Source organism: Clupea harengus, chromosome 22 (genome assembly GCF_900700415.2).
Source record: "Clupea harengus chromosome 22, Ch_v2.0.2, whole genome shotgun sequence".
In the NCBI taxonomy this organism is placed as follows: domain Eukaryota; kingdom Metazoa; phylum Chordata; class Actinopteri; order Clupeiformes; family Clupeidae; genus Clupea; species Clupea harengus.
This window is the reverse complement of record NC_045173.1, coordinates 16,933,445-16,948,444: the sequence shown is the minus strand read 5'-3', so window position 1 is coordinate 16,948,444 and position 15,000 is coordinate 16,933,445.

Sequence of the window (15,000 nt, the reverse complement as noted above, 5' to 3'; positions counted from 1 at the left end):
TAATGGAATGCATGATAAATCTGTTCAATAATCACTCATCATCGGTTCAGGAAATGGAAGGCTATCATCCTGAATCCCTCTGGTGTCTGTGCATGCTTATTCAGCAGCAGAATGTTATCACTATTTCATGATGAGAGATTTCACACACACACACACACACACGCACATACACACACACTTAAATGCACACTCTGCACACTCTTTCTCAAGACACACACATACACATACCCTGGAGGGATTGTCAGTAGACTTAATATCACGGTGAATTAGCATTTTCACAGTTTCTCAGAATCGCACACACACACACACACACACACACACACACACACACACACACACACACACACACACACACACACACACACACACACACACACACACACACTGGCTTCTGTGCGTTCAGACACATTCTCCCGCATGGTTGTTTGCCATGCTTTTAAAACCTGGAACCTAAAGCTATCTTTTACCCCTGCAATGAAACCCTGCAATGTCCCTGCACCCCCTTAAGTAAGAAAAGAAGTGAAATTCATCACCTCTCCTTGACTGGATGAACCTGAACGTTGACAAATTGCACTAAACAACACAAGGAGTCACACTTAATCCTCTGCGATTAAACATGACATTTAAAAAAAGCCACTCACAGAAAATTAAATTCCGAGGTTTCAGATGGAATAGTAATAATGTTTGTTTAATTATTATTAATTACATTTCAAAGATGATGCAGCACTTTCTCTGTCAAGCCTACAGGTTACTACGCCCCACTTTTTACGCTCACGCTCACGTTCACTTCTCTAAATCCAACTGATTTTACCATCTCTCCACATACAGATTTTGAGGAGTACCACCACACACATGTAATTAGAATGTTGCTAACTGAAGGTTCTATTTGATGTAATAATGAACTCAAGCAACCGTTATTCCGAAATTCTAGATCTGTACGGTATAATTCAGGAATGACTTCCAAAGGCTCAAAGACAGTCCCAGTAGACTGTAGCAGACTCTGGAGTGGGTCCTTCCCTGCTCAGATTCAGGCCCAAGTCTGGGCCATGTCTGGCCCACAGTCGGTTACTGCCTGCCTGGGGTGTCTCTTACTCGTTTCTTCTGCCAGCAACAACAACAACAACAACAACAACTCAATGTTGCAGAGGCCAGTTTATCAACGTTTTCCTTATCACAAAAACAGGACTTTAGGTTTTGTTGTAATGCTATGCAGAAATGCAACAACCCCTCCTGTTTGTTTTTTTTGTTTGTTTTTTTTAAGTCATTATCCTTGTTTGTATAGAAAAACTTTACTCAGTTTCACAGAAAATTCCCCCTCTCCACCTGCTAGCAAGGCTAATCCTCACCCTGCTTGTAACAATGAAAGGACAAGCTCCCCCTGACTTTCACAGAGGAACACCATCGCAGTGAGGCTCTGAGGTGTTTGAAAGTGCTGATATGTAAAAAAAAAAGACACAGATGCATAACTCTCTCCAGATCCATAGCATATCATATATTTCATGCCTTATACATACATTACAATAGAGCTTTTGGCTTCTTATCTTATAAGAATGGATACATACTCTTATCTACATACCATGTCGCTCATCATAAAGAATCGGTTAGTCGGCTGTTAAGGATCTCATAATGATGCTAATTCAGAAAAGTGTACATGGTACAGTATTTTTTCACCAGCTGTTGTATGTATTTTTATAATGCAGTTTGTCGTGTGAATATCCATGTCTTGAGTGTATATGTGTGTAATCTCTGTGGAGGTGAATGTCTGTGTGAGATGATGGAGGAGGAGGTGTGTGTGTGTATGTGTGTGTGTGTGTGGTGTGTGTGTGTGTGTGGGTGGGGGGGGGGGTGACGGAGGTCTAAAGGAGACAATGGTGGTTTTGTACAGTTCCCCACATCTGAAACGAACTGGTTGAATGTAAGCATCGATGTGTATATAAGCCTTTTTTTTCCCTCTCAGTGTCTGATACATAAGAAAGGTGTGCTCTGATAAAAAAGGGCTCTGTACCAGGAGACTGTAATCCCACAAGCCTTTGCTCTGCACAGTTTTGGTGAGGTGGAGAACAGGGCTCGACTCTTTCAGGCGAGCTGCTTCCCACTGGCCGTGATCAGCGAACCAAGCCACGCAGAGTGATCCATCTAACTCCATCTCTCATTGTTGTCCTTAACTCGCATCGAATGCACAAAGAACACTTATTATAGCATGTGTAAAAAATGTATATATTTTAAGTCTCTCACTGTTTGTTATATGTTTTTTGTTGTTTTTTTTTTTTTTTTTTGCTTTCTTTTATATTGTAAAAGGTGGAGTGTGACAGTAGGTGACCTGGTGGTAAGGCTTTTTCACGGTTTGCTATTTGTTTTGATCCCATCGGCAGAAATCAGCCCACTTAATGCTCCTCTAATGTAGTGGGAGCCCTCTGAGGTTTTCCCACTCTGTACCAAATGTCACCATTCTAATTCCGGGGGAGAGGGGGGGGAGCAGGCTCAGATGTTCAGATGAATACACTTGTTCTGAGCCGAGTGCTGGAGCATGTGCCTCCTGTCGGTTGTCTTCGAGTTGGAAAAATGAATCTTAAGCAGAGACCGCAGGACATGACAGAACACACCATCCAGTGAGATGAGGAGTGTTGTGAGGCAGACAGAATCGTTCTCTCTCTCTCTCTCTCTCTCTCTCTCTCTCTCTCTTTCTGACTCTCTCTCTCTCTCTTTCTGTCTCTCTCTCTCTCACGTTCTGTCTCTCTTTTCACCTCAGCCATGAAATCAGATGACTGACAACCTGGGAAGGTTTACCACTGCCAACTGTCATCTTGAATCACACAAAACCCATTTATTGTTCAATTACCTGTGAGGCTTAAAGCTAGTGTTTTAATTAAAAATGATTAAGTGCAGGCTTACCCCTGTACCCTCAGTCTGTCCCGGTGCAAAGCACCTCCGCTCACCGCCACGACCGCACTACGTGGCCCCTCACGCCCTCTCCTCCACCCTCGCCTCGCCTGGTGGGAGTTTGCGATCGATGAAACTTGTTTGGTTTGCGTAACCACTCGCCCCCGCAACGGTGCACCCTGTCGCAGGAGGAGCAGCCCACGGTTAGCAGGCAGCACACCCCCCTGGGGCTCCCCAGCTGACTGACTGACTGACTGGGAGAGGATCTGACAGCTTCCCCCATGGGGCCGATTGATAGCATATTGAGATGAGAGAGAGGGAGGGTGGGCCGGATCAGATCAGTCACTGTGTGAGTCACAGCCCCGTCACACATACACACACACACACACACACACACACACACACACACACACAGACACATACCCTGTGGTGACAGATGGGGACACTCACTGAGAAACATCCCCTTCGACCTCTGGTGACATAAGGTGTGCCGACAAATTTGGGATAGTCAGGACAGATTGTCAACCCCTCTTCTCTCTTTCTCTTCTCTCTCTCTCTCTCTCTCAGCAGTTTATAGTGATAATGTTCAGTATTTGGCTATAGAGCTCTGGCTGGTGGCTGAGTTTGTAAGGTACAGTGACTCACCATTTCATGGCAGGCTGCCGTACATGCCAAAGCACCCCCCCCCCCCAGTGTCATTCACTCCCACCCCATTAAAGGCCAGTGGTCATGTGGGGCAACCTTTAAAAAGCCTTACCCTAGCTGAAGCGTTTGCGATGTGGACATTTTGCGATAGGTTTGGAACCAAGCTGTATTGGCAAGACATTATTTCTAGACATTATGGATATTTCAAATAAATCTATAAAGTTATGTCTTCTTGTCTCATTCTTTTCCACATATGAAGATTTTGTCCAGTGACTGCCAATTCCAGAAGAAGAAGAAGAACAATGGTGATTGAGTTCCGTAATCAGTTACAGTTACTGAGAAAAAATATTAAACTACAGTTACTAATCAAAATGTTGGTGATTACAAAGGGGTTAACATCTGAATATATTCTTTTTGGTAAAAAGCTTTAAATGTAAAGCTTATATGTAAAATAGAACATTCTGTTGCTTTGCATCTTTTCACCGTCTAGACAAGCTGCATTAATTTGGCAGTATATGTGCTCAAATTCTGGGCGTTGTTTTTGATTGGTTCTCTTGTTTGAATTTGCACCGCCTCTTATCTGCTAATAAAAAATGAAAGTAATCATATCTAATAAGTTACATTACTCTGATGAAGTAATTACCACAATACTCGTTACATTTTTAACAGGGTAACTTGTAATCTGTAAGCTTTATTTCATTTCAAAACTGTTGTTTTCCACACTAGGCTGTTAACCATTTTGGTATGTAAGCTTTTGGACCAAACCATCCCCGCAGAGAGATGCAAAGTCCTCCTAAAGTTTCTGTGTATCACGCACCAGCGGTGCTGTACTATGCTGGTGAGTGACATAAGGCTTTTAGCTGCTAGGCCCAACCTGGGACCCTGTGGCCAACCGGCCAGGTGAACAGCATGTCAAGGTAAGTGGGTTTGTTATGGTTGATAGTGAGTCCATTAACGCTGGCTAAATGTGTTTGTGTCGGCCTGGCGCAGGAGCCCAGTGCCCAGAGACCTCGGTGAATCCCAACCGTAACAGGTTCTGCACGAGAAGACCACCCAGCATTTAGAAAGTGAGACGTTGTGTTGTGGCTCTGACTATGACCTGTCTGGTTTAATAAAGACAAAAACTCCACAGCAAATAAACAAGTGCAGGGCACGTCTGCATTGTGTTCTGTATGATGCCCTTCGTACACAAACACGCACCCATCTCCTCAGAAGTTTCCCCTCTTACACCGCCCCCCCCCCCCCCATCTCTTCCTCTTGTAGTGTGCACAGTCCTGCTTCAACAGACATAATTATTCAGTGTTTTTGTGTCTCCACAATCCTGTGCATCCTGCTCCAAAAATATCTGTCTCACACATCTAATCTTTTTTCATTTTTGTTTTTAAATCATTTCCATATCCTGTCTTATTCCTTCCCCTCTCCTCCTCCTGCCAGATCTCTCTCTCTCTCTCTCTCTCTCTCTCACCAGCCTCTCTGTCTCTGGTCTTCTTTTCTTGGGCCTGTTATTTCTGTAGCTGGCCGTGGCGGTGTGGATCACATATACCCCTGCCATCAGAAATGCTGACGGCCCAGTCTGCATTCCCCCCCAGCCACGGCCCTCGGCCCAGACGAGAATCCGAGCTAATAGAGGAGCCAACGGTGACGCCTCTGAACCGCTGATGTGAGACTCGCTTCTAAAATAGCCCCAGAGAGAGAGAGAGAGAGAGAGAGAGAGAGATGAGATGGATGATCAGCTGGGGCAGAGGGTCTTCCTCTCCTCTCTCTCAAAGGAGCCGAAGGGACTTTCACGCTTTGAAATGTCTGAAATGGATCCCAGTGTGTACTCACTCTTGATACGGCCTCCTCCCTCCCTCCCTCCACCACTCCCTGCCCTAATCTGGCTTTGCCTCAGGTTCTTTTCCCCTCTTGCAGAGGCACCAAACTTTAAACAGAACCTTAGTCAAGACTCAGCAGTGAATGCCCACAAAGACTTTGCCCTTCATTCTCGCCACTGGTTAGAGTGCCATTCAAAATAGCATAGGAAAACCATTAAGGAGGGATTTTACTAAATTAAGCGCTGTCTGGATCAAAAGCCAACTGTGGAGAAAAACCACTGCCTATCTAGCTGGGCCTTTCAGCCGAGCGCTGACAGCAGTAAGAGCCGAGGCTGAAGGACAATGGCACTAGTTTGTTATTATTGCAGTGTGTGTGAGCGCTCTCATTTAGGAGATCTGATTCTCAGAGGCCCACGGTCTGCGTCATGCGCCGGGGAGGTTATGATGCAACACATAGATCACTTGTGCAAGCACAATGAGCCCCAGTTGAAGGCGATCCATATAAATGTCAGGATGTGGCCTCGGACTGGATGATTGTGTTTGCCAGAGCCACTGAGTCACAGCACGCTCAGCTCTGGGGCTTCAGGAGCTGAGTGAACTGAGTGGCTTGTCTGTGGCCCTGCCCTTGGAGGCATCCAGGAAACTTTCACAAGTGAGCTACCCCCCGCCCCCCCCACCACCACCACCAGCACACCACCACCAAAAAAAAGATCCCGTTCAATGGGAGAGCTTCACAGTTTGGCTCCCGAAACAGGACCTGTCACATGCAATCCTGTCAGCACGGGCTCAAACGAGCATCTGTGATGAAGATTAAGCTGCCGTTGATGATGATGATGAGTAGGTGTATTATTACATTAATGATGATGAGGCTAATAACTGAATGAAGGGTTATGGGTCCCAGAGACACAGTGCCCGGCTGCGTTACTGTTCATTGTGACCTCATCTGGCCAGCTCACAATGGGTGGGGCACAGGAAAAATCTCCATGGCAACAGATTATTCCGTTGGGTGTCTTAAGCCAGGCTAATGCTAGCCGTTGCTAGCTGACATTGGTAATTATTTTCCATAAATACTGGCGATTCCTGGCCTATCAGTGCCTCTGCTGCCGTGCTGTGCTGTGCTGTGCTGCCGGCAGTGCAGCCGCCACTCTTAGCTCTGGGCCCGCTGCCCTATTCCTGGCTGCCTCTCCGGAGCATGCCATGGCCTCGCTCTGTTGACGAACAGACGGACGAATATGTTTAGCCCGCAGCTTCCTGGAGGCAAATAGAGAAGGTCAGTCTCCTGGCCCCACCACAAGGCGAGACCCCCACACACTGCCTACCAGGGGCTGGGGCAGTGATCCCTCCCCCAGACTAGTGGCAAGGGAGCAGAGGAGTGGGGGAATGATAGAGGGTGTAGTGTGTGTGTGTGTGTGTGTGTGTGTGTGTGTGTGTGTGTGTGTGTGTGTCAGAGAAAGAGAGTGTGTGTGTGTGTGTGCGAGGGTAGGTGGGGGCCGAGCCAGGAGAGGAAGAGTAAAAGAGGATTTATGTTTGTAGGTGTTGGTGGAGTCATATGTTGTGGTCATGAAGAAGTGTGTGTGTGTGTGTGTGTGTGTGTGTGTGTGTGTGTGTGTGTGTGTGTGTGTGTTTGGGTGGAAGTGCATGTGGCTGTGCAACAAGAAGGGACTCAGTGCTACTTTAACCCATCTCTCCAAACCATTCTGGGCTCAGCGTAGTTTGACCACATTGTGTCAAATTAATAAAAAAATACATTTAGTGAATTGTATGCCTTATTTTATTTAGTTACAGTAAATTCATTTGTGGCATTTACACATACACAAACCAGACTGTGTTGACAGCATGTTTCCATTTGTTTTAGAGTTATGAGCCCTGTCGGATATTTATTGGGCTGTATACTGCAGATCGCCACAGTCAACAGTACCTTATGCAATGCCACATTCGTACGCTTATGTGACAGTACTGTAAGCAGCAGACATGCACACACTCAATTCCGCTTCAATTCTGTCCAAACCAAGATGAGGTCCCCTGTCCAATACAACACACCCCTCAGGCAACTCATTAAAATCTTTTCTCTCTCTCTCTCTCTCTCTCTCTCTTTCTCTTGTAGAAAAACAAAAAAATAAATATGACCACAATAAAGCAGAGAGAGAGAAAGTCCACTCTGCAGTGCAATATGCCCGAATCCCACAGGAATCTGGGCTTACTTTGGCCTTTATTAAATGAAAATAGAGGACGTCATGAATGACTCTAATAGCCCAGAGGCCAGTGTCTGCAGATGACCTCTAAAGGGACCGGAATGTTGGGACTGTAGGGAGAGACAGATTTTCTCTCAGTCTGTCTCTCTCTCACTCACTCCTTCATGACTTTGTACCTTTTCCTCCTACTCTTAACATTGATTGATTCAAGTCCATCCATCCATCTCTCGACAGAGGAGTATATCTGTGACCTACAGTCCACCTGTCCCCTCCAGGAGGTGGATCAGAGCTAATGTTGCAGCTAATGGGCCGTCACGGGTTAACATGGACCCTGGCTGGGTGGATTAAAGGAGGTGGCTCTGGAAATAGCAAACAAAGGAAGTTACTCGGACCAAGCTATACACAAATCCAGCCAATCAACATGTCGCTTCAGGAGCACAGGAGCATCATGGGTCTAATTTGAATGGCTGTCGAACTAAAATATCGTCAACCTTTCACCAGAATTCCGGGCTGCACATTCAAATACGCTGAGAGAAGCAACAGTGGGGAAAAGATGTGCTGTGCTTGGCATTAGTCATGTCTCCCTCACCCACTGTGAAATCTGTTACTTCACTGCTAATCCTCTCGTTGGATCTCTAATGACTCAAATTAATTCATCGCTCGGCTCACAAATGTTGTGGTTTATTCTTTAAAAGGAGTGTATTATGGATGCAAGCTTTTCCACGGCTCTCCCCAAGCGAGCAACAATAAGCTGTGCTGACATTTACTGCGAATAGCCTGTTGATATTTCCTCCCACGCCGACTCTGTCAGGTCTGTCATTAAAGGTTATTGTGTCATTTTCCTAATAGCCAAACAAAGTGAGGAGGCCATATTAACCGTGTGTCTAAAAGCAGCAAGGTACAGAAAAGAAATATGACTCTCTCTCTCTCCTGCTCTCTACCTCTCTCTCTCTCACAAACACACTCTCACTCTTTCTCTCTCGTGCTCTCCCTCTCTCTCTCGCTGTCTCTTTCTCTTGCTCCCTCTCTCTCTCTGTCACTGTCTCAGTGTGTGTGTGTGAGGCAGTTCAGCTGGTGTAAAGGCTGGATGCATTATTTAAGGAGGGTCCCTGTCTAGGTGCTGACACTGGACATTACTCACCCTCACGGCCCCACAGGAGAGCAGGCAGGCAGGCAGGCAGGCAGGCAGGAAGGCAGGCAGGCAGGCCCTCCACAGCCTCTCCCAGACCTCTCTCCCGGTGGCAGAACCCAAGGAGGTCACAGGGGGCCAGAGCTGGATCAAGATAAAAGCCTGCTTCTTTCAGCAGACGGGAATACTTACACTACTGGAATAATCGAGGCTTAAATGTCAGAGTGGTGCTCTTATCTTCTGAGATATGGATGCGGAGGTCAAGATATTTGGTCATGTATCAGACTGTGAATGTAGTGGTCTAGTCAGGAAAAGAGATGTACGGTCATCTAAAGACTGATACTGTGAAGCAACTGGCTAAGCAGTATTCACTGTCACTTATCAAGCTTGTACATCACCAATACTCCCACTAGTGCCTGATCATCAGTAAACCTGATGATTGTGATGGAATCTTCCAGAAAAAAAAATAAACAAAAGCACGGCACACATAGAGGCACAGGGCTCCAGTGATTCTTGTGAAAACCATCTTACACCAACCACCAGTGGCATTCACCCAGACAATCCAGTAAGACAATACTGACTATAGACCCATCTATGGCATAGTAAACAGTTTCCTTTCGTCCGTCAGCGCCATCTTATTCACAAAGACAATCGACTCACTGCAGTTGGCCTTCAAGCTAATTTATAAGACATTGTAGGTAGCATATACCCATCTCAGGTATCATCAACTTTCATTTTCTTCCAGTGGTCAGTGCCATCTTGTTTGGCTGCATTCAGAGAGTAAAAGAACATTGTTGGCTTATTTTAGGAACAACTGTGAGCTCATAACATAGCACTCTCATCCGAGTGACCTCACACAGACTCCAGTATGTGACCTCTGGTGACCCTCCCTCCTTACGTATGCAGTAACTGGGGCAACATGAGATTACACAGAATATAATTTCCAACCTCTTAGCTGATTTTACACAGATAACCAGGCTTGTTTTAATCAGAGGTGCGTGGGCGTTGCAGAGGACATTACACCAAAAAGCCCACACACACACACACACACACACACACACACACACACACACACACACACCACTTTTAAATCTCTTTCTCACACACACACCCACACAACAGAGTTAGCAAATGCCACTCCTCAATCACAGGATATCTCCTGGCTCATCCATTCATTACGCTAATTGGATACATTTTCATGTTCAACTAATGCTCATTGTCACGTAGCCAAAGGTGATCAGCAGTCTCCTATTAAAGGCTTTGTGTCTCTCGTTCAGCATGGCCGTCAGCATGGACATCTAAAGGGCACTTTCCAGCCTGGGTGTGTCTCGGGCCGCAGCTGCTTGACATTCTATGTGATTCTGCCTTGCTGAGGAAATCAATGAATGTGAGGATTCTCCTCTCCTCTCCTCTCCTCCCCTCCTCTCTTCTCTTCCTTCTTTTAACCTAAGTGCCATCTCTCCATCCATCTGAAGAGCGCTGGCTCAGATTCTCTGGTGTTTGTTGCCGATGCCTCTCTTATCTCTTGTCGTCATTCACCCCTCCCCACCCATCCTCTGTGTTTTCTTTGAAAAAATGAAAAGATTCACAGTACAAAAGACATGTTTTAAACTGGGATGAGCCCTGAGCCCATGGACACCATTGTGCCACAAACAGAGAAAGAGCTCTTTGAGAAGAGAATACCATCATTGACTTGTATGTGTGTGTGTGTGTGTGTGTGTGTGTGTGTGTGTGTGTGTGTGTGTGTGTGTGTGTGTGTGTGTGTGTGTGTGTGTGTGTGTGTGTGTGTGTGTGTGTGTGTGTGTGTGTGTGTGTAATTTTGGTACCCACTGGATTGAAGTTCTGAGTGCATGGGCCTTTGACGGCTTTGAAAAGCTGGATGTATCAGTGTCACAGAAGTGATGGAGGATGGAAAGCATGAAGGAACACATTGACAGAGACAGGGAGAGAGAGGAAGAGAGAGAGAGGAAGAGACAGAGAAAGAGAGGGAGAAATAGAGAGAGAGAGGAAGAGACAGAGAAAGAGAGGGAGAAAGAGAGGAAGAGACAAAGAAAGAGGGAGAGATGGAAAGACGGAGAAAGAGGAAGAGAGAGGAAGAGAGAGAGAGACAAAGAGAGGCAAATCAAGACATCCTAGATAGGAACCTAGTCTGGCACTGGTTTTCTTTGGCATCTTTATTTTCCATTGCTTCATTTCCACACATCTTTTCCTCATATCTTCACTCCTCTCACCTCCATGTCTGTGTTTGAGGGGAGGCCGGAGGGGTGGCGGGAGGTGTATGGAGGATGGGGTGAGGAGCAGGATGGATGTTGGGGTTTGGTCCAGGGGGGGATCATCGATTGAGGGATGGTGGGGAGGGGGGGGGGGGGGGGGGGGGGGGGGGGGGCGCTTTAGCATTCAGCCGCACCGCGAGGCACATAGGGCTGCGGGGGCCACAGGTGCCAGGAAATCAATGATGGGGGAGGTCAACGGTCGTGCGTGGAATCCCAGCATCTCTCCCTCTCCCTCTCCCTCTCTCTCTCTCTCTCTCTCTCTCTCTCTCCGTGCCGAGCAGCAATTAGCCCCTGGAGCTCCAATCTCCTCCGGCCCAGGCAGTAACGCTCAATCAGGCAGGCAGCAGACCACAGGCCAGGGCTCATGCATATGGATGACCCAGAGACCAGGGGGCTGCGTTAGGGCCGAGGCCATTTGTAAACAAAATGCCGAGCAGGCATGAGGAAACTAGGCACCGTAAGACTTGTTGAGTTGAGCTGAATCTCTTGATATTCATACTTATTTTGTGCAGTTTTGCCTCTTAAAGCCAACGGCAACACTCACTGTGTTCCACAGAAATTCATCAAATTGAATCTGCCCTTCTTGTACAGACAAAAGGTATTTATTCTGAAATGTAATGCCTTACAACCTCAGAGCTACTAGAGAATATCCAGATAGCCTACTACAGCCCACCAGGACAAGCTCTCTGACAGTCCTCTGGGAGACACAGTTACAGATCACAGCCTTTCCATTCACATAAACCCCCAGACAATCCACCCTGGCAGCCGATTTGTAGCCAACCCTTTTGGGAGACAGTCTCACACCTCACCGCATCTCGAGAGATAGAGAGAGAGAGAGAGAGAGAGAGAGAGAGAGAGAGAGAGAGAGAGAGAGATAGGCTAGAGAAGCCATTCATCAACATGTTCCTTCCCCCATGACCGGCACATGATGATGATTATGGAGGAGGAAGAGGAGGAGGAGGAGGAGGAGGAGGAGGATGAGGATGAGGATGAGGAGGAGGATGAGGAGGAGGATGAGGAGGACTAGGACCTGCTCCAGTGCCGACACAAAATAAAACCATTGCTTTGGAGAGAAGCCATGTTCGTGACAATTTCAAAAGTGAGAGCGGTGAGATGGGGATATCATGATGAGTCAGAGAGTTCTGAGGCTGTGTCTTCACAGGAACACAAGCACACACAGGTGCATTTATACACAGACACAGACACACACACTAACATGAACACACTACACACACACACATTCCAGAAAGAGCTGTGAGAAAAATAATAAACCGGTTGGAGGTCTGAGAAACACAGAGTGCTTGGAACACTCCCTCTCTTACTCTCTATCCTTCTTACTCCCACACACACATACACACACACACACACACACACCCACACACCTATCAGGAGGTAGGACAAGTGGGAGCACCACACATCCCAGCTTATTGGAGGCATTCCACTATGACCTGCTTCTCATGGCATTATGGGAAAAAGGCGGCTTTGGCGCCAGCTGGCTCACCTCCAGTGGGGCGGTGAGTGACAGGTCATGGGGGGTGGTGACAGTGTGTGTGTGGTGTTGGTGTTGATGTTGAGGGGGTCCGTGTGAGAAGGGCCATAAGAGCATGGGGATTAACCAGGTTCACTCCAGCCCTTTCAATCTGATGCGTGGAGGAATGTTCTCCTTATCCTTCACTATAGAGAAGGACAGAAGGATACGCAGAGAGCAGCATACATTATGTTTAATATTATTGCATATACATATATATATATATATATATATATATATATATATATGTGTGTGTGTGTTTACTTAACAGACAATAAACAGTGCGAGAGGAAATACTTGTTTCATACTGAACACCCCAAGCAGTGTTGTGCTACAGCGTTCAAATCGTATTTTGAGTTCACATTCTTCACATGCCCAAGAGTCACAAAGACTCACTCCATGTTCAAAGTCATAGTTTCTGCCATGTGAATTTGATGCAAGTCTACTCTGTGTCGCACAGGTGTCCCTGACACAGTCGGTTTAACTCGAGCGATTTTCAATCCGACTTCCAGCCAACTGAACCGCCTTTCGCGCTGACACTCTCCTCTTCTCCTTCATCACTCTGGATTTGTATTCCTTTTTTTTTCCCATCTTCCGCTGTCTCCATCTGTTCATGTCCCTCCCCCCCCCCCCACACCCTCTCTCTCTTCCATCCTGTGTTGACAGTCTATTTGAAGAGGAGGGAGGTGGCAGAAGAGATGATTTAGCTGATTAAAATGTTTATAACATGAAAGACTCTGTAATGAGAGAGAGAGGGGAAGGGAGGGAGGTTGAGAGGGAGCTGAGAATGCCTTCCCATAATGCAGCTGGCTCTGGCAAGGTCTGGCTCATGCTACGGCATCCGCTACTTCATGTGTTGGGTCAGGTAATAATTCCTTCTGCCTGCTGTGTGTTAGAAGCCATGTGAGGCAGCTGGATGGAAACACCTGCATGCCTTTCAGTCCTCCAGTTGCCTCGCCAACGCCCCTACCCATCCCCTAAGCAGTGCCCTCTCTCAGGAGCCTGGGACTGGAATGCCCTGGCCACCACCACCACTACCACCACCACCCCTCTTCTCTCTCCCTTTCTCCATTGCTCTCTCTCTCCCTCTCTCCATTACTCTCTCTCTCTCTTCCTCTCTTCATCACTTCTCATTCCTCCCTTTCAGCCTACTCATTCTGTGTTCCCTGTTCATGTCAGTTAATCATTTGGCAGACTTGCTAGTGACTTGCAAATCTCCCTCTCCCCCCTTTGTCTCTTTCCCCTCATTCAAATTCAAATTCAGAAATGCTTTATTGGCATGAAAAATAGATACTTGTATTGCCCAAGCAGTCATTACATACAGGACAAGAAACATATACAGATACAAGAAATCACAACACATCCGTATACATACACAAATTGATTCCCGATGGCTGGAAGGTGGCTTTGGCTAAATACCTGACATACAAAGCCAGAGCATATACAGGATATACACTCCCCTTATGCTAATGCTCTGTTCTGGCAAATCTGATCCAAACTGAACCAACAGAATGATTGTGCCATGATGGGCTGGTTGCTCAAGACGCAGGGCAGTCATGCGACCCGGTTTGGTGGAGGTTGGTAGGGGAGTCGCGTGATGTGATTGGGTTTGGTGGGAGGGTCATGCGGTCCAGTTGGGCCGGGCTTGGCTGGCTCTGGGACTCTGAGCGCTGGCATTCCTCTGTGAACAGGCCTCTGTTGAGCTCGTATGAGCGGCTGGCACAGCTGCTGGAGCTGCATGGACACGTGATGGATGGGCATTAGTGCCAGCGTCTGTGCCAGGCCTGCCAGAACCGACTAACTAGATGGGCCTGCCCTCTCTCTTTCTCTCTCTCTCTCTCTCTCTGTCCACTCTCTGGCACCAATGCCAATCTACCACATGCCTTTCTCTGTCTTTCTCTCTTTCTCTCAAATTCAAAGTTGCTTTATTACCATGACTGTAAGTGTGTGTGTGTGTGGACTTTTCATATTGTATATCCTGTATATCCTCTTTTTTCCACTGTATCTCTCTCTCTCACACACTCTCACTCACTCACTCGATCAGTTGTCTTGAGTCAGTGTCATCCTTGAGGTAGTACCACGAGTTAAATGAAGGAAAAATGCTTTTGAGGACATGTTACCTCAGGATGTGGTATGACTGATCTGAGATCTGACATTTGTTTGTGTTATTGGCCTGGGTACCTGAACTAGAGGTTCCAAAGGGTATTGATCAATGCTAACAAGAGAAAACATATAGAACCTTGTGATTAAATAGTTTACCTTTTAGCAGATGTTATTATAAGAAACGTATATGATTAAATAGTGATTCAATAGTGATTGAAAAGTTTACCTTTTAGCAGATGTTATTGTAAAGCATTATAAGTATGGGTAAGACATTTGACCTGTATGTGTGTTCCCAGGAAAACAAACTCATGACCTGAATATTAAAATACCTCCCCTGGTATTGATTAAACCCCTAGGTTAAACCCTAAATATGTCAAAATTACTTATTTAGAAGTTTTTTTTTTATGAAAAGAAATCCCTTCATGGCGTTAAAATG